This window comes from Hemicordylus capensis, chromosome 1 (genome assembly GCF_027244095.1).
Source record: "Hemicordylus capensis ecotype Gifberg chromosome 1, rHemCap1.1.pri, whole genome shotgun sequence".
In the NCBI taxonomy this organism is placed as follows: domain Eukaryota; kingdom Metazoa; phylum Chordata; class Lepidosauria; order Squamata; family Cordylidae; genus Hemicordylus; species Hemicordylus capensis.
In genome coordinates, this window is record NC_069657.1 from 425,679,760 (window position 1) to 425,706,440 (window position 26,681).

Here is a 26,681-nt window from a genome sequence, read left to right on the forward strand (position 1 = left end):
ATTATTATTATTATTATTATTATTATTATTATTATTAACCTTAAGTACCGTACCATACGGACTGTGTACTTTTTATCTACTCTCATTTTTAATAAGTAATCACCCTTATACTTTATGCTGGTCTATGACTGTAATAGTTGTCTGCCCAGTTGTCTGCCCAGGGCCAACGAGAGCAGGGGGAGCCGGTACAAATTACCGATGCCTGGAAGTTGGAGGGGGCCCGGCCAGAGCGTGTTGTTGAGAGGCGCTCTTGTCTTCTTACCGCCAGGCTGTCTCTGAACACTCCCCTCCCTCCCTCCTCCATGAATGATCAAGGACTGACTGGGCTGAGTGAAACAGAAGAGGGCGGCAGGCCCGCCCTGCGATGCCGTGGCTGCATGCGCGTGAGCACCTGTGTGCTGGGTGCTGGCAGAGGCGGGGGCAGTTGCCTGGCTGCGCACATGCCCCAGCCCCTCTCTCGATGCCTCGTGTTTATTGAGACTTGATGCCATTAGAATATAGAGTGCTCCACTTTCCCAAAGTGTTCAAAGTGCTTCGACATTTTCTCAGCAATCTTAACAACCCTGTAAGGTCAGTATTATCCCCATGTAACATATGCGGGGGGCACACGGCTGAGAGAAAGCAGCTCACCAAAGGCTTACCAATGAGTTTGAATTTGTGGCTGGGCCGAGAGTTCAGCTGAGGACTTCTGGCTCGTAGCTAAAGTTCTGAACCACTACGCTAGAGCTCAAACGTAAGGGAGATGTGTAAGCTGCAGCAAAGAGGCTACTTTTCAGAGCAGGAATTTCATTTCTTAATACCTGGTTCCTCTAGAAACAAAATTTTAGGACTATCACTTTGTATTATTGTGGATTGCTCTGTTTCTCCTCCCTTTCAGTCTAAGAGGCTTTGTACATCACCCAAATCCTTGTAGATGTTTGGATCCTTAATTTTATTTCCCTTTCTTTGCACTTTGCTATTTTATTTATGAATTGTATGGTAAGAACATACGAACAGCCCTGCTGGATCAGGCCCAAGGCTCATCTAGTCCAGCATCCTGTTTCACACAGTGGCCCACCAGATGCCGCTGGAAGCCCACAGGAAAGAGTTGAAAGGGGCATGCCCTCTCTCCTGCTGTTACTCCCCTGCAACTGGTACTCAGAGGCATCCTGCTTTTGGTAGACTGCTGATTTACAAGTTAATATGTTTTATTGTTTTATATGTTTACTCATTTATTAACTGCTATTTCAGCTCAGTTTTCTTGGTTGATATCCCTTCTCCCTTCAGCTTTTCTGAAGCTGGAGACATTGTTAAAACTGAATAAATATAGTTACAGGCTAGGTAAGAGCTCATAGGAACATAGGAAGCTGCCGTATACTGAGTCAGACCATAGGTCCATCTCACTCACTATTGTCTACACAGACTGGCAGTGGCTTCTCCAAGGTTGCAGGCAGGAACCTCTCTCAGCCCTATCTTGGAGATGCCAGGGAGGGAACTTGGAACCTTCTGATGCTCTTCCCAGTGGCCCCATCCCCTAAGGGGGAATATCTTACAGTGCTCACACATGTAGTCTCCCATTCATATGCAACCAGGGTGGACCCTGCTTAGCTAAGGGGACAAGTCATGCTTGCTACCACAAGACCAGCTTCTTGGCCATATCTTTATTGGACAGAATGCCTAATAGGGTCTTGCTGCTTGCAAGATGACTATATCCACCTCTACCTGAGGAGGAGTTGATGTATGAGTGTAAAAGAGAACAAAAGAACTGTCTGAGTAGGATTCAGATCATACCTCCCAGGTCATGCAATTTAAAGGAGGTGGTGCTGAGTTTGTGTCCGTCATGATCACTATGTCCCGATGCCCTGATAGCCTGTCCCTATATGGCATGTGGGCATGCTATAAAGGGACTGCTCTGCATATGGTTCAAATACTAGTTTAAACCAATATTTGAGTGTAGAACTGCCATTCAGACAAACAGTCCCCACATGCCACAAAGGGATAGAAGGCAAAGATGTGGTACAGGCAACCCCAGCCTACAGTTTGTAAAACCAAATTGTCACCTGACAAACCATTATATGTGGGTGGGTGCCAAACGAGGATCTCATGTCAACATTATAAAAATGTTCTGTAAGAATAAATGTTTTGTTTTCCTGTTCCATGTTTCATTTGTATACCAGGCAGGGCATATTTGTTTTTGTTTTGCACATCAATACAATTCCTGTGTAAAGATTTATAGCTGCTCCGCCCTTGCTGGGGGACCCCCAAAAATGTTTTCACCAGGGCCTGGACCAGCTCTCAATGCCCTTGGTCTACCTTGCTGCTTCAGCTCCCGTAGTTCATCTGAATAACATGGGGCTGTCTTCAAAGCAGGTTAGAGGATGCTTAGCAGCAATTGTGTCTACTGCTCTAGTGAGTTCATTATTCCATGTTTGCACCAGAGCATCAACAGTATCACTAGCAGAGCCAACCCTAAACCCTTCCAAAGCTTCTTGGAATCCTATTGGATCCAGTAACCTCTTCGTGTGGACCAATCTAATAGGTCCTTCACCCCTACAGAGGTAGGTTGAGGCTGTAAGTTCTATCTTAACCAAATGGTGATCCGTCCATGACAATGGAGAGATGATAGGAATCCCCATCCACAGAACACCACCCTGATCAGAGCAAAAGACCAAATCAAGCATGTGACCAGCATCATATGTTGTTCCAGAGACCAGTTGGGATAGGCTACTCTTGACAATCCAGTCCCGAAATGAACACTAAATCTTCCACCACCAACAGCCTGGGCCATTCCAATGCCAACTCAGCAGCCAGGTCCGTCAGCTAAATTAGGGACTCCATTGGGCAGCGGGGTGATCGGTACACCAGCAGAAGACTCAGTCTATCCTTGGTCCCTAGACTTTGATACACACATTCAGTATAGGTCAAATCCCTGGCAGGGATACTGCTACAGGAGATGATATTCTTATAGACCACAGCCACCCCACCTCCGCGCCCACATCCTCTCACTTGCTCCACCATGGAGTAACCCTCTGGGAGAAGCTGGGACCAAACCAGACCACTAGCCTCTCCTGACCAGGTCTCCGTGATACATACCAGGTCAGCTCCTTCATCCATAATCAAGTCATGAATGACCTCAGGTTTATTTTGAACCGACCTGGAATTACAGAGTAATAAGCTGAGGTTCTGTGGGTTATTGGCACTGCTCTCCAAAGTCAAAGAAGTGGTAGGCCTGCTGGAAGAGCAATTAAATTTCTGATTTCCCTTCTCCTCTAGTGGCCTGCTGGCCTACGACCACCATATCTTCATCAATCCCCCACCACCACTGGTAGAGCTGCCTCAGAGCCATCCCCCAGCTGCCCATCTCTGTTCAACCCAAGATACATACCTGTACCAGGCCTAACTAAGTACTAGGCAACAGTGTTCCCTTCCAGCAGTCCCAAACAATAAGTTGGCCCCAGCCCTCAGTCCCACCCCCGAAGACTGCCACCAAAGGCCAGCCCCCTTTGGCGGACAGCTTCGGTGGCCACCTGCAGGCAGCCCGTGCCAGCAGCTGCGCCCCTCAGTGTTGCTTGCCCTCATAAGGGCTAGGAGTCCAGAAGCCCAACAGATGTGACTCTCGCCCACCACCAATCGGGCCAGCCCACTCAGGTGCAAGATATTTCAGCACAATTAAAGTGTGCCAGATAGCAGCCTGCAAAAGGGAGAAGTCCACAGGAGCTGAGGCCAAATTCCCTCTTACCCATCCAAAAGGTGGGAGGAGGTGGGGGAGGAAGCCAGATGAAAGGAAAAAGCAGCAGCTGGAAGCCATGGAAAAATGACCAGTGGGGAAAGGGTTAAGCACCCATGTTGCCACTGCTCCGTCCATGACTGCTCCTTCCTGAAACTGTTTGTGTCTTTAAAAGAAGGCCATTTTCAGTGTTACATACATCTGTCACACACATCTGCACAAAGCCCCTGGTTTGAGTCTTACAGACCCATAGAAAATAAAGCTTGAGAAATGTATGTATCTGGGTTTTGATTGAAAACTGTATTTCAGCATTCCTCAGAAAAGAGAGAACAAATGAATCTATAAATTGGAACATTTTGAGAGCTTAGAGGTCAATTAGAAGCAAGGAAATTTCTTTGGCATTTTCCATCACACAAACAATGACTGGCTCCCTGACAGCCTGGAGAAGTCAAAAGTAGATTTCAGACAATAGCCAGGGCTGAACCAATGTGTCACCTACCCACACCAGAGAGAACTGAAGCAGGACACAAACATGTACACACAAAGGGGTTGACATTTCTTTTCTGGCAAGCTTTCAGGAATGCTGTTTGTGAATTTCTGCTGACCCACTGGACTATCTGTAACTGTGTTTCTTTTTCCGGTAGGCATTTAGATAAAACAAAAGTCCTGTATGGACATTTAGTTGAATGTCTCTACATACATTTTAATGTGTGAATTACTGTACATGCGCACTTTTTCAAAGTGAACTTGGGTATAAGTCCTCTCAAATGCAGGGTACAGACAGGGCATGCTCCACTGTCCGTGTGTAGAACATAAAGTGTTAATAACTGCACATGTGTACAGATTGGTACATGTACACACCATATACAGATTGTACAAGTGATGAATATAACGTGTGAATAGGGCTAAAATCTTTGATTCTTCAGTCCCATCTGCTCTTCTTTCCCCTCTTGAATTTTTGCAGCCCCTGTGTAGTTCAAAGTGCTCACTGAGCTTCTGCAGGCCTTGCCAAATTATGGAGGGAAAGTTAGGGCAGCCCTCAGTGAAATCCATGAGTTTTGGATTTCACAGTTTTAGTTGAATTATGGCCCGTTATCGTTACTAAAAACAGTGACATAATCACAAATGATATGAGGCTGAGCTGCCTCTTCCCCATACCCCTATAATCAGATCATTCTCTGCAACCATCAGCAACCTTCAGGGCATTGCTGCTAGAGTTGCCTGTTCTCTCTCTGCCTTCCTGCATCTTGAGGAACAGGACTAAGCAGTGAGATCCCAATTCCACGTGGGGGTAGTCCAGCAAGAGGCTTGGAAGACTGAGGGAGCATCCTTCCCTTTCTGTAACTCACTGAGGGCAGACTTCTAAGTGCACTACAGAGATATATAATATATTTCTACCAAGCTGATAAGTGCAAAGACTCTGCCTTGTGTGTGTGTGTGTGTGTGTGTGTGTGTGTGTATTTAGTCTGGATACTTCTCACTAACTGCATTGCACAGATTATGCCCTCCCTCCAGATGGGAACCACAGAGAGTTGTGGCTACAACAGCTGCCATCCATGGACATGCCACTCTGCAAAGCACACACAATGACTCTGAAGCTGGAGCAGCTTCAGCACAGCTTCCTCCACCTCCTGCTCCTTCATGGCCAATCAGAGGGCAGCCTCTGAAGACATGGCACTTTTCCAGTTGGCTGGCACCACAAAGCATGCTGGGAAGGCAGAGAGGACTTCAGAGGACTTTCAGTGGAGGAGAGGGGCTTGCAGCTGCCAGTTTCAACAATGGACACCATGGCTACCTTGCTTGTCAGTTTCCAGGGCCTCTGGAGCCAAACAGAGATTCTGATTGTGTGCTACAGATGGGGTAGGAGCTCTTCTGCCCTCCAACCCATCCCCAAATGATCATGTGAACAAGCCTAGTGACTTCTTTTCCCAGCCATGTGGCACACCTACTCAGCCTCCAACATCACTTGTTGTGGTCCAGGCCTGATTTATATACTGAATATGCTCATTAGCTAGCATACAAAATTAGGCCTGTCTCATAGTGTCACCAAGTGACCAAGTTCTTTTATACAGTGACCATGTAGGATCTGGACGCAAGGAAGAAAGGAGATCAAACGAATCCTAAATGATTCAATGGGCTTTATTGAGTATGAAAGAATAACAACATCAATCTAGCTGAGCAGAAAGCAGAACATCCTATCAATATTACTAACAGTATTTAAGCAGAACATCCTATCAATATTACTAACAGTATTTCAACCCTAGCCAGCACCAATATTCACCCAGTATTCCTAACTAACATATGTGCGTGTATTAAATCTTCCTAGAGCCTAATACAATTCAGATATAGACGGAAAAGGGGGGGAGGTAAGGAAGGCTGAGGGCTGGCATGGTTTGGGGAGATCAGGAATTAGTAGAGGGATGAGGGGAAAGGAGAAGAAGGGAAAAGGATGGAGGGATCCAAGGCTTGTAGAGGCAACATATTACCAGGATCAGAGGCTTGAGAGCGGTGGATCTTTCAGCTGAAGGAGTGAGGCTTTAGCTGGGGACAGGAGTCTTTAAAGCGATCATCAAGCATGCAGTTTGCTCAGAGCAAGGCTGAGAGTCAGAGCACCATGGTTGGGGAAGTCTTGACTTCTCACTGTGCAGCAGAAGTCACAGCGTTCCGGTTCATGGACAGAGTTCCTGCTTGTTGCCCCGCGGCTTAGCAGCAAACTCTGGGATGGCTCTTGAGCAGATCTTGCTTGTAGGCACAAGATTGCTAGTTCTCTGTCCAGTAAGCCTGTTCTTTATAGTTGTATTTTCAATTGATCTCTCATAGAGTCCATTCAAATCTCCTCATCTTTTCCTGGGTCCCCAAAAAAGGTGACAACTTGCTGTTACCTTCTGGATATCATCTTTTAATTATTCAGCCAGTCCAGAGAGATCTCAATCTCATCTTCTGTTAGCTGCTATCTTGAGGAGGGGACATTGCCCAAAGCAAATCTGCATCTCTGAGTTGCAAATGGGCCCCTTCTCTTGTCCCAGATTTGCAAGCCTGGTCCCAAAAGGTGTTAAAAGTCAGGAGTTAGTGAGAGAATTAGTTCTATTTGTGTGAGACAGCAATTACATTATTTCTTGTGTACCTCTATCTAGTGTGTAATTATAACAAGAGAATATCTAAAGTAACATAAAAAGGGGTACATGTGTGAGATGAGTTAATCAATACATTTGACTGAGGCAGAAGCATCCTGTCAGTGAGGAAAAGGGATAATTTCAGCAGTGCGAGACTGGTAATTAAGCCTGACCCATTGAGTCTCTTGTGAGTTCCACAAACACTGATAAACAATGGTAGATTACCCCTGCCTCTATAATTCATTTACCAGGCGTTACCCAGGCAGATCTGGGTGTCCATTCAGCCTGAGTCCAGGCATTAATTCCTGTAATAAAATGGAACTGAATGAATGTGTGAGAGACAGCAGCAAAAATGGAGAGAGAGAGAGAAATAGAAAAAGTTGGGAACTGGCTAAAAGTAAAGCACCTAGAGGCACACGGTGTCTTTCTGGGGCATTCTCCACCTGCTCTGCTTGTATATTTGTAAATCAAATAAATCTTAGAAAGGTACCATCAGTGTACGATGCTTTCTCTTTCTCTCATCCAAAGAAAATGTCACTAAGGGCCAAGCAACACATTACATTAATAATGTCTTTGGCCCTGGCCTGTTTGGTTTTTTCGTTGGTAAATATCAGTCTCAAAGGGCAGTCAGGGGGAAGAGCACTTTAACCCTTTCCCCACTCAAGTTCCAATCCATATTCCTCCCCCCACAGCTGCTATTTGCCCTGGGAGGAAGCTGGCATTGGCACCAGGGAGCATCTCTCCCAAATCAAACTGCAGCCATGGGAGGAGGATCTGGATCAGAACCATGGCGGGGGCAAAAGGTCCATGCTGCGGTCCCAGAACTGATCTCCCCTTGCCCATCACTATTGACTATTATTAATAATGTTTATATACTGTTTCAACAAAAAATGTTCTCATTTACCTAGGAAAAAACAGAAGAGGAAGAGGAAGAAGAAGAGTGACCATGGTAAACTCCAGGTGCGGAGATGGATCTTTACTCCCATTCAAAATTCCCGGGTTCAGACTAGCATTGTGCTATATGCACATCTACCACTGCAGGAATCGCAGGAGAGGGGTGCTCCGGTTTCCAGCAACCCCCGCGGGAGTGGAGTCACAGTTTTGGATCACAAACAATGGTGTACACATCCAAATGGGCGGATGAGCTATCCAGGGGCATGCTTGGACAGCTTCTTGGTGCCAGTTGCCAAGACAGGGAGAGCACTGGGCAGGATACCCATCCCCAAAGATTTCCTATATAGACCAACCTGGCTGGGATGCATCTGCCATCCAGCCCCCATGGTCTGACACTTGTGAGAGAGCGGCCCACGGGGAATGGGGAATTTAATCGCCCATTATTAGCGATTTGGCTTAATACCCCTGTCCCCACAGCTGGTTCTTCTCATGAGTTGTGAGGGGGCATCCCCATGGTGTTACACTCTCATGAGTGAGTGATATGCTCCAGAACAGCATTCATCATCATCATCATCATCATCATCATCATCATCATCATCACCACCACAGAGGAGGAATCTCCCCTCTCAGTGTTGCCAATGTTGTTCCTGCTGGCTGGCCCTTCTTATGAGTAAACCTAGGGACCACACAGGTATCCCCAAAGGGAAGGGGCTAGGGCCCCCTTTCCCAATATCATTGCACAAAAAATAGACCTTACCCATTCAAGAATCCCTACTTGGGGCTTCCCATTAAACCCAACCCCAGGTATCCCCGCCCTGCCATATATTTCCATCCCAGCACTCTGATGGGGTGCTCTGCGTGTGTTGCCACCTGGAGTGCTTGTGCTTGTGAACATTCATCACTGTTGCTTCATTATCGGGAAACAAAGCACTTCGTGCCCGTCCTGTCATCCCATCCCATTTCTCGCCTGCTTGCCAGGAGTGGGGTGCAAGGGACAGAGTGGGAAGAGGGCATGGCCCTGTATGACTTCGCCATTTGACAAGCTGACATGCTTGGGCTGGGATGTGGCAGCATCCTTGTTGCCAGGCAAATGCTTTGTTGGATTGGAGACAGGAGGGGCAGAGCGAGTGCTCAGAAAGGGAGCCAGCAGGAAGCACCACAAGCATGGAGAAGGCATGATCCTGCGCGGGTCTGCGAGGCTGTCTCTGAGATTGCAGTTCCAGAAACTGCATGGAACCACGGTTATGGTGCTGACCGCATTCGGATGTAACGCTGCGGTGGACAAACCTCAGGTTTCAGTGGCAAACCTTGGTGCAAACAGAAGGTTCAAATTGGAATGTGGCGAGGCAAGCCACAGGCCACTTTAGCCGTGAAACCGCTGTTGCACGCATTCGGAAGTAACAGAGGTTTCACATTACGTGTGAATGTTGCCAAAGTCTCACCCAAGCCTGTTTCCAGACAGGAAGGAAGTGAAGGGGTTGGCCTGGCTCCTGGGAAGCTGGAGGAGTCTCCTACCAGCTTGCTTGCAGTAATTTTTAATACTGGAGTGAGTGAATGAGGCATCTTTAAACAACAGAGGCCTTTTAAAATAATTAATTCAAGCTATAGGAACATGATATACTATGACTGTATTGTCTTTTGCTGTAAAGATACAGTCTGGTGGATGGGGGAGTGAAAGGGGAGGTGGGAAATATTTGTGGGGGAACACCTGCTATCCCTTCCTATCCCTTAAAGTCATCCCTGGCAGGGTGGGAAAAGTGACCAAAATATTTTGCCTTCTGCTCTTTTCAGATGAGATTGCAACTATTGCCTATCACTCTCCCATTCATGAATTTGCTTCTAGCATCTGAACTCTCTGGACTCTGATCCTATTAATGGCTTCCGGCATAAGCTTTCCAAGGCTCCTGTTGCCCTTCATTCCATCTTATGTTTTTTAAAAAGGGTGGGGGGAGCCTATTGAATGGCTTACATTCCTAGAGTCAGTCACCTTTGAGGGCAGCAGAAGTTCCAGTGATCCACTCTGGCATCCGTATACAATACTGTAAAAATATAACAGCTTCCAATTGCACGGGAGGCAATGGATTGCCTCAATGAGGCCATGAGAAATGCAACCTGTTATTCTAACCTCTGCATTAAGTGCCTATCCTGGCTTAAGTGGACAGAAGGGGAATTTATATAGAAGCTGGTGACTGGTCAAAGTGACTTTGCCTTCAGAGATCAGATGGACTGATGGTGTTTGTCATTGTTTGCTGGTAGTGCTGGAAGATCAATGCAGAAACAGAAGGGCCACAGAAAAAGCCTCAGAGTGATTACCAGTGGGTTCTGCACTTTGTCACTCACCACAGTTACAGTGTTAAATGTTGGAAGTTGGATTGTCCCAAGGGACCATCTTGTCCAGCACTCTGCTGTTCTCTGGTCAGGTAGCTGCCTCTCGGAAGCTCACAAGCAGACCATGGTGGAGACAGCTATCCCTGGGCAGGCGACGCAGTTCCAGCGTTCTGCTGTTTTATAGAATATTGTAAGCAAAGAGACAGCCACAAGAAGTGCACAGTTAGTGGTGCAGGGCAAGCAACTAAAGGACAGGAAGGGAGCATAACAAGACCATCAGGAGGGGAGGATGACAGAGGAGGCAACACTGTGGAAAGATGAATGTCAGTAAATGCAACTGCATGTACAGGGTGTCCTCAGACTTATGACACAACTGACTACTGAAAACTGTCTCTTCAGTTGAAATGTCAGAACTCAAAACCTATTCTCCCATAGGAAACAATGTGAACCAAGGTTTGGTTGAACCAAACCTGAACCAAGGCCAGATACCCTATTTTTTATTCTGCTGCTGCTGTCAAAGCTGGTGGTGTGTGAGTCACAAATGTGCGGATATGTAGTGGAGAAGCTGAAGAGAATCGGAAGTTGCTCACCCTTGTCACCCACTCCCTTTCCAGCCCCTTGCTGGCTCTTGCTCACTTTTCCATGAATGAAGGAATGGCAACCAGGCAGCTCGTCTGCATCTCCTCCTCTTCCTGGGCAGGGAAGGAAGGAGGTTGAACAGGAAGCAGCATATAGGCTGAGATCAGATCAGGCTGTCTCTTCCTTGAAATCATAACAAAGCAGCTGGGTCTGGAGGAGGACAAAATGAAGCAGCCATGGTGGTGGGAGCTTCTTGGATGGGCGAGTCCACCAATCGCTCGGCAGCCTCAAGATGTTGCAGCATCTGCCACCAGGTCTGCCAATCCCAATGGCAAAGTGAGCCTGAGTGGTCATTGCCACTTCCGCCTCCGCTAGCCCACGTGCCAGTAGTTGTCTAGCAAAGCCTCCCCCTCTAACAGTTAGGACTGTAAAGTTGAAACAAGGTGACAATTTACCTAGGTCTTTAGTGCAAGAGATCTTAAGTGGAAGACTTGCCATACTTGGCCTTGATTTCAGTTGAGAACTAAGACTGCAGGGAAGAAGCAACTTCACAACACATTGTGCTTGTTCTCATGGCCATAGGGGGATGGGCTGAAGGGAAGGCATGCTCCTACCTTGTGCCTCCCAGATGACTCGAGCCTCCTCTGGGCTCTGCAACTCACATGGCCACAGAAATGGGGCAGCAGCAATCTCCATTGCTGATCTTGGGAGCTGGGCCTCCACATTTAGGGACATAGGAAACTGCCATACACTGAGTCAGACCATTGGTCTATCTAGCTCAGTATTGTCTACACAGACTGGCAGTGGCTTCTCCAAGGTTGCAGGCAGGAATCTCTTTCAGCTCTATCCTGGAGATGCCAGGGAAGGAACTTAGAGCCTAGATGCTCTTCCCAGAGCGGCTTCATCCCCTGAGGGGTATATCTTACAGTGCTCACACTTCTAGTCTCCCTTTCATAAGCAACCAGGGCAGACCCTGCTTGGCTAAGGGGACAAGTCATGCTTGCTACCACAAGACCAGCTCTCCTCTCCATATACCACAGTGCTTTGCAGGAGCAGCAGAGAGGCAACCCTCAGCACTGCAGCAGTTCTCCTCTCCCTGGCCCTGCCAGTCACAGGATTCTATGGTTAATATGGCTGCTGGCTGCTCAGGAATATCTTAAAGCCACACAGCAGCGTAGATGACCAGAAGAGAACATAGGGCGGGCTCCATTTTCCTCCTGCCTTACCTAGGTAGCCCATTTGGGCTGCCCAGGTTCAGTTCTGCTGTGTTGGGAGGCCTCCTGGCTCTCCACATGACCACAGTTCCCTACATTAACCCCATCCTACCCAGGGATCTGTGGTTGTGAGAACAAGCTCACTGCCTCTGAGCTGGGAAATTCCATTCTGTGAGGCCTTCCTGAGATATTTAAGTTCTGTTACTCTCACTCCCGAAGCATCTATTACTCTGACTGCATGAGTGAGCCACATCAGTGTCTCATATCAAAACTACATATCAGCTCTATAACTGCCATTGCTTCCCCCAAAGAATCCAAGCAATCATAGTCTGCTGAGATGCTGAGAATATTTCTGTTAAAAAGTTCAGACTCATGTCACAAAAATATGGTTCCACAGGGATAGGAGTAACTACTGCATTTGTGATATAGACTTGCTTTTGGTATCTTGCCAAGATAAACCTCCGAGTTACCTAGTAAGGATCTCACCTGTAATGGAACTACTAGCTTGTCATTACTAATCATTATGTTAGAGCTCCATAAGTAGCAGGTTTCATGACAGTATTATCAATAGTCACCACTCTGCCAACAGCCTTGTTAAAGATCAATGAATGACACTCACAGGTAGACAAAAACAAATCAATTGTAAATCTCTCTCAGCTATCTGTGTATTGTCAGTTCTAAAACTCTCAGCACTTCACATTTCTGCTGTTGTTTTTCACCAATCCAGTGTTTTTCCTGTCAACAAAAATCATTTCTATTGTCAGTAATGAATATCAATGAAATCACATCATCCTTTGAATTCTTACCCAGTCAATGACATTAACTTTGTTCAGTACTTTAAGGTCATGCAAAAGCAGTCTACACACATTTTACATGCGTAAATCTTGCTCAATATTTTTCTTGGTTTCCTCCCAATCCCAAGATTTAGTCATTGTCACACCTTAGCAAGGGGGCAGACCAGGATGGGAGGGGGGGAGGTTCCAAATTTGGTTCAGATAGACAAGAAGTGTAGGGCAAGAGGAACAATCACAGAGGGGTCAGGTGACAGTCAAGCAGAGGGCCAGAAGGAGCAAGAAGTTGAGTACTGAGCAAGGTCAGAGGAAGGGCAAGGCAAATCTGGGTAAATCAAGTCTGCTTTGTTACATGGAGGAGTTACTCAGACTGCCAGGAGATGCAAGGGTTTTATAGAGCCAAGGCATCAGTTGATCATGTCAGCTGACAGGGCTCAGCTTGACATCGCACCTCAGAAGATACCATCAATCCATGACATGTTTGGCCCTCCATCCTGATGATAGACTAGGATGTGGATTAGTGTCAGAGGTTAAGTGCTGCAGATTGGCCGCTTGGCAACCTGCTTTGAGAGACATGCATACCCCTTCACTGTACAGCCATGACTTAAGCCCCATTGAAATCAGCAGGAATTAAGGTAGTCATCATGACTAGAGCTGCATGCTCCAGTTTTGATTTGTAAATGGAATCTAGTTATTTTTAGGGCATATTGTGTGAATGTTCACCTTTGTATAGTTCAGCGCCATTATTTCCCTTGGTGGCCGCTGCTTAATCAACATTTTTCTCCCTGCTGCTGCTGCTTCTTCCGCCTTTCAGGAGTAGTCATCCTATCAGGGATCACACAGTGAGCACGATGGCATCACACAGCCAAGCAAATTTGGCTGTATGATGACATCACTTGAGCTCAGCTGGGGACAAAAGAGTGAGGCCAAGTGAGAGCAAGGTAAACGAGTGAACATTTTCATATGAAAAGTGGAAGTGTTTTTCCATTCTTTTGGTTTCGTCACCCTAATGCCAAACAATATTTCCCATCAATTTCAATGAGACTTGAGTTCTACTAAGTTTTCTCTGGATCATGTTACAGCCCCCAGGAAAAAGGTTTCAATAAGCACTTCCATCATGTGGTGTTACTCCTGCTGTGCAGAGCAACATTTGTGAGTCCTTATGTCAATGATCGGCCCAATTGTATGTGTTTCCATTCCAAAATTGCACATTCATGCATGTGCATGGAGAGACGAAAATTGCACATTCTTGCATGTGCATGGAGAGACGAAACGTTCACACATACCTCGAAGGAATATCTCCTAGCTACTCTCTTTAGAATCTACAAATAATATGAACCATTCCAGCCCCTCAGTGGGATATTGCATCCAGCATAAAGCATTTTGTTCTTAAATGTCTTGTCTGTAGCCAAGGGACACACCAAAATAACATACCATTTCCTTCTTTAAAATTTGATAGGGAATGAATTTGATCTGGTGGAGGAAGTGTGCTTTGAAAGTCTAGCCTCATATTATGTCACCTGTTTCCTGGAGCTTCCTTCCTCTGTAGAAGCAGCAGTTAATTTTGCACCACAATGGCAAAAATAAAGTAGTCAGAGCAAAAAGGGAGGAGAAACACATACACTCCATTAAAAGCATGAACAAAAGCAATGAAAATTTATTTTGTAAAAAAAAGGGGGGTGTTTCTGTTCCCTGGGCTGCTCAGCATTTTCAAAGCTGCATCGCTAAAAAAAGCCAGTCTCCTTAGGAACATAGGAAACTGCCTTATACTGGGTCAGACCATTGGTCCATATAGCTCAGTACTGTCTACACTGACTGGCAACGGCCAGTTTCCAAGGTTTCAGGCAGGAGTCTTTTCCAGCCCTACCTGGAAATGCTGGGGATTGAACCTGGTACCTTCTGCATGCAAGCAGATGCTTTGCCAATGGACTATGGCATCCCCTAAGGGGAGTATCGTACAGCAGAAAGCGCTTACATGTAGTCACACTCCTAGATGAAAACCAAGGTGGACCCAGCTTAGGAAAGGGGACAATTCATCCTCACTACCTCAAGCCTGACTCTCCACCACCTTCTCGGTCTTATTAAAGGCCATGAAAAAAAGAATCAAGTTTAAAGGTTCACATGTACCACGCCAGCTCCTGGTTTCAAGGGGTACTTCACAAACCATTGTGCACCTCCTACCTGTTCATTGCCCCATCATCACCACACAATGAGCCAGGTCTCACGATTGGTGAGACCCGGTTTTGGAAGCAGAGCTAAGCCCGCTCTCCCCGCAGACGATCCTGCTGGGAGCCCTGGGCGGCCAGATTGGCTGCCCACACGATTGCCGGCTCCGTGACGGAGCCGGCAGGGACTGGGGGGAGCGAGAGCTGAACGGCCCCTGCAAGCTCCAACATGCCCTGCGTGAGCACACAGGGCATGCTGGCGAGGCCCCCGGAGCTGGGAGGCGGCTTTTCGCCTCCTCTCCGGAGGCCTCCTTGTGAGTAGGCGCGGCACTAAGCCACGCTGCGGCTACTCATGATCTAGAAAACCAGGTTTTAGAGCAGGGGTTCTTGAGCGGCTTACCCGCTCTAGAACCACCGGGCTCACAGCCGAGCTCTCCTAGCCCAATTTTTGCGGATGGTGAGAATAGCCCCAATGACTAAGGGCACAAAGGTAGTCTCAGGGATCAGCACTGGGTCTTTTCGAGGGGCCTGAGCCCTCAGCAGCTGCTGAACAATGCCAGCCACAGACATCAGCTGCCAACACCAACATTGGAAAGTAATTCCCATCACACTACCAGCACGTTGGTAGCCATTGCTATTGTAATCAAATCCTAGGATTTCTATGTAACATTCTATTGAAGAGAGCTGGTCTTGTGGTAGCAAGCATGATTTGTCCCCTTAGCTAAGCAGGGTCTGCCCTGGTTGCATATGAAAGAGAGACTAGAAGTGTGAGCACTATAAGATATTGCCCTAGGGGGATGGAGCTGCTCTGGGAAGAGCATCTGGGTTCCAAGTTCCTTCCCTGGCATCTCTAAGGTAGGGTTGAAAGAGATTCCTGCCTGCAACCTTGGAGAAGCCACTGCCAGTCTGTGTAGACAATACTGAGCTACATGGACCTATGGTCTGACTCAGTATATGGCAACTCCCTCTGTTCCTTTGTTCCTATGACCAGACACATAATAAACTCCATCCAATTGTAACCAATGCAAGTGATCGTCAGGAAACAATTCCAGGGGTAAAGTGTCCTAATTCCAGGAGCCTATAATCTGTCCTTCTCACCTAATGTCCAAAATTAGCTATCCAACACTATGCTTGTTAAACACCCTGGTCTTTCAGCCGATAACTGAATTCTGCTTCCGTGGCCACTGGTCATCAGTGTGCTGTTCAAAACTGATGTATTTCAGGTCATAGACAGGTGAAGAGTTCCAGGGCAAAAGCCCTTCGACTCACTCAGCAGACTTATACCTCCAACAAGTTGGAGGCTTTGTGTATAACATGGAGAGGGAGGGGGACAGAAACACATTCAAGCTGGAGTCCAGGTGGAAGAGTTCCAGACCATAATAGCCACTCTACAACTCCCTTCCAGAATGCTGGAATAGGGATTACTCAAAGGGGTAGCAGGTGTTGCCCCCAAAAACATTTCCTGCTTCCCTATCTACAAGACTAGAACTTTGAAGCATTTTAGAAGGCTTAATTGCTTAAAGAACCCCCACTCACTTCTCTGCCCTGGAACCAGCAGCAGAAGCTACTGCAGCCAGGTAGGTAGGAGACTCATCCAGCCTCCCAGAAGCCAGACCAGCCTCATAGCTTCCTTCCTGGCCAGGAACTAGGGATGTGCATGGACCGCAGAGGGTCTGGCGCTGGGGGTGTGTGTCTCGCTTTAAGGGCAGGGGGGTTGTACTTACCCCTCACGCCGCTTTCCCCCCTCCAGCGCTCCATTGTTCAGTGAAATTTTCGGGGCGGCAGCATTCCTCCCTGCTGTCCCTGCCCCCTTGTTGACCGGTAAAAGCGGAAGTAACTTCCGAGCATGTGCCCACCGCTGATGCATGCGCACCCGCCGCACATGTCACATGTTGCATGCGCACACTGTGTGGCATGCACGTCAGGCTCATGCACGAAAGTTACTTCCGTTTTTACCAGTCAACAAGGGGACGGGGGCGGCAAGGAGGAACACTGCCGCGCCGAAAATTTCACTGAACAATGGAGCGCTGGAGGGGGGAAAGTGGCGGGAGGGGTAAGTACAACCCCGCCACCCTTAAAGCGAGACACACACACCCCCGGTGCCCAACCACCAGACCAGGCCCCTTGCGAACCGGTTCGTAGGCCTCTAACATGGCCAGCAGACCAGTTCGTACACATCACTACCAGGAACTAGGCTGGGTGATCTCCCCTGCAGTTTTCAGAGAATCTGGTACTCTCTCCCTACTCCAGTCTTTTCTGCCACATGGTCTTGGCCAGGAAGAGAAAACTAGCCTGGAAAGAAGACTGGAGAGTTTGGCCTAATATAAGACATAGAAGCTCTTCTCACGGTCGGTTTCTGGCGAGTCTGCAGGGAGAGTGGGCTTAGCCCCCTCTCCCCACAGATGAGCAGCCTCCAAGCAACTGCCGGCTCCGTCATGGAGCCAGTGGAGGCTGCAAGGATCGGGGGCCGACTGGCCCCCAGAAGTTCCAGGATGCCCCATGTGAGCGCACAGGGCATTCCGGAGAGACCCCCGAGGCTGGGAGGCTAGCTGAAGCCTCCCAGTCGGGGGTCTACTCATGTGTCGCCGCATGCCGCGGTGGTACAGGAGCAAAAAACATCTCATAGAATAAAAACAATAAGACAGTTTAAAATTAATTTCAGTTAAAAGCCCGAGAGAACAGGTGTGTCTTGAGGGCTGTCCTAAAAACAATCAGAGATGGAGATGCTTTTATATTGACAGGGAGCATATTCCAAAGCCCCGGGGCAACCACAGAGAAGGCCTGGTCCCGAATTGCCACCAAACGAGCCAGTGGCAACCATAACCGGCCCTCTCCAGATGACCTCAATAGGCAACAGGGTTCGTGACAAAGAAGGCACTCTCTTAAGTACCTTGGACCCAAGCCATTGAGGGCTTTATAGTTAATACTATCTAGAACTTTGTATTTCACTCAGAAATGTAGCAGCCAGTGCAATTCTTTTAAAATCAGTGTTATACGGCCCCTTTGGATTGTCCCAGAGACCAGTCTGGCTGCCTCATTCTGTACCGACTGTAGTTTCCGGACTACATACAAAGGCAGCCCCACGTAGAGTGCTTTACAGTAGTCAAGCCTGGAGGTTACCAGCATATGCATCACTGTCATAAACCTTATATTGCCGTTCCTAAGCTTTAAAGCAGTTTGCATATGAATAAATACCAGTGAAAATTCCCAAAATATAAAAACACAATAACAAATCCCATTTCAACAAAACTGCACAAAAGTGGAGCGCTCTGTTTGATGTAAAAAAAGACGTGTTCACAACTCAAGCTGCTCCTCTCGGACACTCACCCCATCCCTAGCTATGCATCAAACCTCAGACCTTTAGTATACAAAACATATACTCTACCAATGACTATGGCCCCTCCCCTATGGTTTGGTGCAGCTGCTAAAGCTAGTAGCAGCTAGCTAATAGCAGCTAGGCAGCCACCTAATGGCACAGTGGGGAAATGCTTGACTATCAAGCAGAAGGTTGCCAGTTCGAATCCCTGCTGGTACCATATCGGGCAGCAGCAATATAGGGAGATGCTGAAAGGCATCATCTCATACTGCATGGGAAGAGGCAATGGTCAACCCCTCCTGTATTCTACCAAAGACAATCACAGGGCTCTGTGGGGCACCAGGAGTTGAAACCGACTTGATGGCACACGTTACCTTTAATATCAGCTAGAGCCAGTGTGGTGTAGTGGTTAGAATGCTGGAATAGGACTGGGGAGACCTGAGTTCAAATCTCCACTCAGCCATGAAACTCATTGGGTGATTCTGGGTCAGTCAATTATCTCTCAGCCTAACCTACCTCACAGAATGGTTGTGAAGATAAACATAACTATGCACACTGCGCTGGACCCATTGGAGGAAGAACTGGATATAAATGTGAATAAACAATAATAATTTAAAGACTTGTGCTGCCCATGATATTCTACTATTCCTGTTAGCTCCCATTCTACTATTTTTGTCCCTTCCTTCCCACTCTCCCAATACAGGTCTACACTTCTACACCAATGTTTATTTTATTTATTTATTAAAGTAAGGTGCTGAAGGTTAGCTTGGAAGACCTTTCTGCTTACCTAGAAGCCATTCCTCAGTTGTTAAATGTGTGAAGGATTGGCTCTTCTTACCCAGTAGTAAAGGACAGAGTCTCTGCATATGTTCAGATTCATTCATTCATTCATTCATAGTATTTATACCCTCCCCTCCAGCACACTACCGCTTGGGGCGGCTCACAACAATAAAACAGATACAATGTAAAATAAAAGTAATAAAATTAACCAGATTAAGTAAACAAGTTAAAAATCAGGCTAAAACCACAATCAGAATTAAGATGCCCACGAGCATCCTTGCAGCAGCATTCTGGAGCAGTTGAAGCTTCCGAACTGTCTTCAAGGGCAGCCCCACACAGAGCGCATTGCAGTAATCCAATCTAGATGTTACCAAGATGTGCTCTCTCTTCAAACCTCTAAAGCCGCCTTATACTGACACCATGGATTTATCCATGCAGCACTGCTCCAGGCAGCATAGAGCTCCTGAGGCCGGGACAATGCATCCCAGCCTCCAGGTATCCCACACTGCACTGTGTGTGAGGTGCATTAGGGAATCCACCCACTAGACGGGTGCTCTAGGCACCCATCTCTGTCACACAACCCAGGCAGCCAGGTTAAGGGAGCCCTCTCTCCCTTAACCCCTGCTAGGAGCCGTGCCTAAAAGTAAGGTTTGGCTGGGTGGCAGTGCCAGGATCCGTGTGGATCCCAGTACTCCACACAAGCTGCCTAGGCCACATTTAAATATATGTAGTATTTAAAAGAGGTTCCAAGGCTGAACCCAGAAAGCTGAGCTTCAAAGTAATCCCCATATGCAATCGTCTCTCTCTCTCGCTTCTTTCCCACCTCCCAGCTTCATTACCTTTGTTCTCCACAAACATATTTGTGTATTCTTCCCGAATATACTTGTTCCTGGCCAAAGACCCTCCCCTGCCTCCACCATCTTCCCCCTCTGCATTAACAGTGGGTCTCGTTGCATTCAAGGAACTGACTCTTTGCCCTTCTGGGCCCTCTTTCCGTATAATAAATCCTGCTGTCAGTGTTTCTTGCTTATAGAGCTAAATGGAGCTATGCCGGAATGCAAGGCAGGAATTCTTGTGTGATACATGGTCCATTTTTTCAGATGTGGTTACTCATAATCAGATTTGGAATGTGGGCCCCGCGGGGAGAATAAGAGAGAGCAAACCTATGCTGCAAGCAAATTAGCTGAATCATTCAGTTAGCCCATATTTCTAGCTCGAATAGTTTAGTCAGGAGCCACTGTTCTCTCACCAAGGCTAATGAGAGCTATTTGTAACAAGAGGCAGGCAAGATCAGCCTGGTAGAATGTCATGTGTCCTCTGTCACTGGGTTAATATTGCTATCTTCTTAACAATGTCATGCATTTTACAATAAGCTGGAGGGGTAAGTACATGCGTTTTGTCACCGGCATCGTAAATTGTCTTGACAGCTTTGCAAGGTTGCTTTCAACACAGGGACAAGGGGGGAAGAAGCCCAAATGGTTTGAAAATATTGGTTAAGAAGTTGGAATGGCAGGAAAGAGGGGAAGGAATGCATTATGCAATCCTGAAGCAAGACAGCACCGACCCATACTCATTAAGCTAAGAATCTGTAGCACATGTTTTAAAACTCTGTCTTCTCTACAGGACGCTTTCCAGATTACACGCTTCCAACAGTGTCACTACTGTCCATTGCGTGTGCTTCCCTACTGCCTGTGTTTCGACATTGCAGTCCCTGCACTGGCCGCAAGGTGCCGTTCACATTTCCGATGCTTTCTTTCGGATTTTATCCTTTCATTTTAGTCCTACAGTGTTGCATGTGCATCGCAAATAAATAGCTGTATTTCCCCACTGTCGGAAGGTTGCGCAAGCTATTTACGTTTTCAAAACAATCCTGGCAAGACGAAGCATTTTACTGCTGAACAGACTGCAATCTGGAAAGCACCCGAGAGATGTGAATGAGTGGTGGCTAACGCTGAGGTGAGTCTCACGATCGGTGAGACCCACCTTCAGAGGGTTTGCGGGGAGAGCAGGCTTAGCTCGCTCTCTCCGCAGGCGATCCCCAGACAGCCCAGGGCGGCCAGATTGGCTGCCCACACGACTGCTGGCTCCGTCACAGAGCCGGCGGGGGCTGCAGGGATCGCACAGCCCCCAGAAGTTCCAGCATTATTTCACATTACCAAAGCAGAAACAAGGATACAATTGGATCAACCAATTCTCATACCAAGGATTACTCCCCAGTCCCCACTACCCATTATTACTTATCGCGGAGGACTGGATCCTACCTGTTATATAACATATAATATATGAGAGCCAGCATGGTGTAGTGCTTAGAGTAGGACCAGAGAGACTTGAGCTCAAATTCCCATTGAGCCAGGAAACTCACCGGGTGACTCTGGGTCAGCCACATCTCTCAGCCTAGCCTACCTCACAGGGTTGTTGCGAGGATAAAAATAATCATGTACACTGCTCTGAGAAGGAAGAGCAGGATATCAACCTTCCGTAGCTGGGCAAGGTAATTAAGAGGGTGGTGGCTTCCCAGCTCCAGACAGTCTTGGAGGAAACTGATTATCTTGACCCATTTCAGACTGGTTTTCGGGCGGACTATGGGGTCGAGAATGCCTTGGTCGGCCTGATGGGTGATCTCCAACTGGGAATTGACAGAGGAAGTGTGACTCTGTTGGTCCTTTTGGATCTCTCAGCGGCTTTCAATACTATCAAACATAGTGTCCTTCTGGAGCTTCTGAGGAAATTGGGAGTGGGAGGCACTGTTTTACTGTGCTTCCGCTCCTACCTCTCGGGCAGGTTCCAGATGGTGTCCCTTGGAGACTACTGTTCTTCAAAATCTGAACTTTTGTATGATGTGCCTCAGGGCTCCGTTATGTCTCCAATGCTGTTTAATATCTACATGAAACCACGGGGAGAGATCATCAGGAGATTTGGTGCAGGGTGCTATCGGTATGCTGATGACACCCAAATCTATTTCTCCATGTCAACATCGTCAGGAGAGGGCATAACCTCCCTAAATGCCTGTCTGGAGTTGGTGATGGGCTGGATAAGGGATAACAAACTGAGACTGAATCCAGATAAGACAGAGTTACTCATTGTGAGCGGTTGAAACTCTGGAGATGGGTTTGATCTGCTTTTCTCGATGGGGTCACTCTTCCCTGGAAGGAACAGGTATGCAGTCTAGGGGTGCTTCTGGATCTAAGCCTCTCCCTGGTGTCCCAGGTTGAGGTGGTGGCCAGAAGTGCCTTCTGTCAGCTACGGCTGATATACCAGCTGCGTCTGTTTCTTGAGATAAACGACCTCAAAACAGTGGTACATATGCTGGTAACTTCCAAACTGGATTACTGCAATGTGCTCTATGTGGGGCTGCCCTTGTATGTAGTCCGGAAACTACAGTTGGTCCAGAATGCAGCAGCCAGGTTGGTCTCCGGGTCATCTTGGAGAGACCATATTACTCCTGTATTTAAAGAGGTACAGTGGCTGCCGATATGTTTCTGGATAAAATACAAGGTGCTGGTTATAACCTATAAAGCAGGGATCCTCAACGTTGGGCCCCCAGATGTTCTTGGACTTCAACTCCCATAATCCCCAGCCAAAGGCCACTGGGCCTGGGGATTATGGGAGTTGAAGTCCAGGAACATCTGGGGGCCCAACGTAGAGGATCCCTGCTATAAAGCCCTAAACAGCTTTGGCTTTGGGTATTGAAGAGAACGTCTTCTTCATCATGAAAAGGCCTCTGAACAGGTCCATGCACATCCCTACTGGACAGTGGGTGGCAGGGAAGGCTGCAGAAGCTCGCCTTCCCTCCAGATGATCCGGCTGCCAGCCCGGGAGGGTCAGGGCATGTGATCCCATGCACCCAGACGGTCCCTGCTTCGCCTGGCAGCACGGATCTGTGGGGAACGGGACACACACACCCAGAACTCCCACAGTGCACCATGTGAGTGGTGCATTGTGGTTATCCAGCAGCAATGGGGAACTGCCAATCACTGCTACAGCACTGGCTGAAAGCAGCTGGCACTGCGGATGATCAGGAAAATGGGGGTAAAGGAGCGCTCGCTCCCTGTACCCGGTTTTAGAGGCAGGCTCACCACCAGCAGCCACTCGCCTCCCAATGCTTCTCACGTGCAGCCATGACCAGGCTTGGCCGCCTTAGCCTGGTTTGGGCTGCATATGAGAACAGCCTATGTATTTATGAATATACAGGGTTGAGCAGTGGGGAGAAGACACTCACACAGGCAGTGGTGGTTCCTAACGCGATCTCAGTTCTCCAAAGCAAAAGCAACCCCCAGAGACCACATGTTGCCAGCCAGCTGCAAAAAAGACTCCACATTTCTTGCTCACTCTCTAGCCACATTCAAAACTGCCTCTCTGTCTCGCTCGCTCTCCAAACCCTTTTCCAGGCACAATGCAGTCTCAGGCCAAAACCTAGCAGGGAGGAGAGACTTGCATTCCTATCTGAGCTTGAGTGAAAACAAGCAGCCAGCTTATCATGGGAGCAAGGAGGGGAAGCTTGCTCATGTCTTAAATGTGCGCCAAAGTACAATAATACCGACAACGGTGCTGCTTATAAGCTATTCTGTGATTGCTGTTGCTCCACTCCTAATTACTGACTTGTTCTGCTAGTATGTCATGCAAATATTAGTTCTATCTATCCTTGTTACTAATGTCCATGCCTTGCTACTAGCCTTCCATGCCTTGTTGTTATTTTTTGTGCTTCTTGTTTTTGTTTTCTGGTTCTTTCTTCCACAGTTGATTCAGTTCTCACTGTCTTAAAGGATTTACTCATAGTGATATGAGTTAATTGCATAGGTTTTCAAATACATATGTGCAAACCTTTTTAAAGCAAAATCTGTTCCAGGAGGAGAGCTGGTCAGTGAGAGGAGACTTGGTCTTGTGGTAACAGCATAAATTGTCCCCTTTGCTAAGCGGAGTCTGCCTTAGTTTGCATTTGGATGGGTGACTGCATGTTAGTACTGTAAGATATTTCCCCTAGAGCAGGGGTTCTCAACGTTGGGTCTCCAGATATTATTGGACTTCAACTCCCATAATCCTCTGCCCCAGTTGCCTTTGGTTGGGAATTATGGGAGTTGAAGTCCAATAACATCTGAGGACCCATCATTGAGAATCCCTGTCCTAGAGAATGCAACTGCTCTGAGAAGCCTGGCATCTCCAGACAGGGCTGAGAGAGACTCCTGCCTACATCCTTGGAGAAGCTGCTGTCAGTCTGTGTAGACAATCCAGAACTAGATGGACCAATGGTCTGACTCAGGATATGGCAGCTGCCTATGTTCCTAGAGTCTGCTATGATTCAGTTGAGAACAAGGTGGAACAAGGTGCAACCTGCCAGTCAGTGTAGACAATGCTGAGTTAGATGGACTAATGGTCTGACTTGGTATTATAAGGCAGCTTCCTATGTACCTACGATTCCTGCCTGTAACCTTGGACAAGACACTGCCAGTCAGTGTAGACAATACTGAGCTAGATGGAACAAAGGCCTGACTCAGTATAACTCAGCTTCCTATGTTTCTACATTATTCAAGTGGATTTTGCTTTACTATGTTCTTAATGCACATGCATATGTGTGCGTTACTCCTGTGAACTGGAGAAAAAACTGAGAGAAATCCCCACCCAAAGTCAGAGGTGCTCCTACTCCTGGACTTCTGGGCCGAAGTCCAGGGCCTCCACATCCCCTGGCTGCCTGGTGTGGTTGCCGCATCGCTGGCCCACACTGCGCTGGGCAACCAAGCATGACTGTGACCTGCACCGGGCAGCCTAACATGACCTCTGCTTTAGAGACAGAGGGGGGAGGGGGGAAAGAAATATGTGGGATGGGGATATGTTGAGTTGCGTGTTGAAATGTTTGCATAAATATGCCTGTTTTACATTCTTACATTCTTATGAGTTCAGTTGCTGTTTGTGCTCTCAAGAAAATGCATGTTAAAAAATACAGTGGGGGGGGCGGGGGGAGGATGCTTAACTTGTGGGCAAGAGGGGCTCCAAAGACATCTATCTATCTATCTATCTATCTATCTATCTATCTATCTATCTATCTATCTATCTTTATTTAGGTAGGTAGGTCCAGGCTCCAAAATTCATTGATTTTACTAATAAAAATAGCTGACATCCTATAGTCATCCTTTATTATTAAACTGCTGTTTAATAATGCAAAGCCCCGCTGTGCATGTGTAGGGGATAATTTTTGTCAATCCTTCCTCCCCCTGGATGCAGGTCCTTGAGGGCTGCACAACCCTTAGGGACCTACTTCTAGATCAAAGTGAGTGCTTTTGGGTTGACAGGGATCATCAGAAATAGTTTCCCTGCTCATGCAGCATTACTGGAGGCTGAAGAGATGGTTTACACTCTGCACATCTGCACCATTAGTCGGGATGTCAGTCAATCGGGGTATGTGTGTGTGTTTGTGTGTGTGTGTGTCCACACACCCCACCCTCATAAAACATACATTAACTTCCCCAGATATCACAATACAGTGATTGTGATACAGAAAAAAACACTGTGCTGTAATATAAATGAATTTTTTTGGGGGGGGGAACCTTTACAAAAACTGCAATTATTTAAATATTTCAAACTGTAAGAAACATTTGATATTGTGGAACCTGAAAATTATGGTGGGGGAAGCAGGAAGATGGGCTGTTTCTAAAAAGTAGAGCCTAGCCATGAAACTCTATAGCTCAGGGGAATATGTTCCTCACTCAACATCACCAGCCACAGATTACTAATACAGGAGACCATCCAACCATGTGGGAAATATGAGAAAGCCTTATCGTTTTGTAAAGTACCCAACCTTTTCCACACATCTGAATGCATGTCAAAAAAATTACACCACATTTGTACTAATATAAACAACCAAGCAACCACATATTAGAAATCTCTTCCACATGGTAAGCTGAACTGTAATTCATTGGCAAAACATCTGCTTTGCATGCAGAAGGTGATCCGGTAGTATAGTATACTTGGCCTTCCAAACAGCTTTTGACAAAGTTCCCCACCAAAGGCTCTTGAATAAACTTAGTTATCATGGGATAAAGGGACAGGTTCATGTGTAGATTGGCAACTGGTTGAAGGACAGAGGGTAGGAATAAATGGACAGTTTTCAAAATGAAGGGAAGTAAGAAGCAGGGTCCCCCAAGGATCTGTACTGGGACTGGTGCTTTTTAATTTATTCATAAATGATCTAGAAGTTGGGGTAGGCAGCGAAATGGCCAAATTTGCAGATAACACTATAGGGTTAGGGTAGTGAAATCCAAAGCCGATTGTGAGGAGCTCCAAAAGGATCTCTCCAAACTGGGGGAGTAGTGAGCAAGTATAAAGTGATGCATATTGGGGCAAAAAAAAACCCATATCACTGATGGGGTCTGAGCTGTCAGTGACTGACCAGGAGAGAGATCTTGGGGTTGTGGTGGACAGCTCGACTCAATGCACAGCAGCTGTGAAAAAGGCCAATTCCAGGCTAGGGAGCATTAGGAAGGGGATTGGAAAATAAAAATGCTAATATTATAATGCCCTTATATAAATCTATGGTACAGCCACATTTGGAGTACTTCTGGACACTGTATCTTAAGAGGGACATTGTAGAACTGGAAAAGAAGAGGGCAGCCAAGATGATCAGGGGCCAGGAGTACCTTCCTTATGAGGCTAGGCTACAGCATCTGGGACTTTTTAGTTTGGAAAAGAGGCAACTATGGAGGGACGTGATCAAAGTGTATAAAATTATGCACGCAGTAGAGAGAGTGGACAGAAAGATATTTTTTCTCCCTCTCTCACAACACTAGAATGAACCAGGGGTCAT

At 47.1% G+C, this 26,681-nt stretch overlaps 1 long non-coding RNA gene across 2 annotated transcripts in view; it reads left to right on the plus strand.

Moving 5' to 3' along the window:
- Nucleotides 1-26,681, plus strand: part of LOC128351756 (uncharacterized) — a 69,431-nt gene that overhangs the window by 31,497 nt on the left and 11,253 nt on the right. For both annotated transcript variants that reach the window (XR_008320021.1, XR_008320024.1), the window contains exon 2: nucleotides 7,728-7,779. This is a non-coding gene — a long non-coding RNA (uncharacterized LOC128351756). The remainder of the gene's footprint in view (nucleotides 1-7,727; nucleotides 7,780-26,681) is intronic.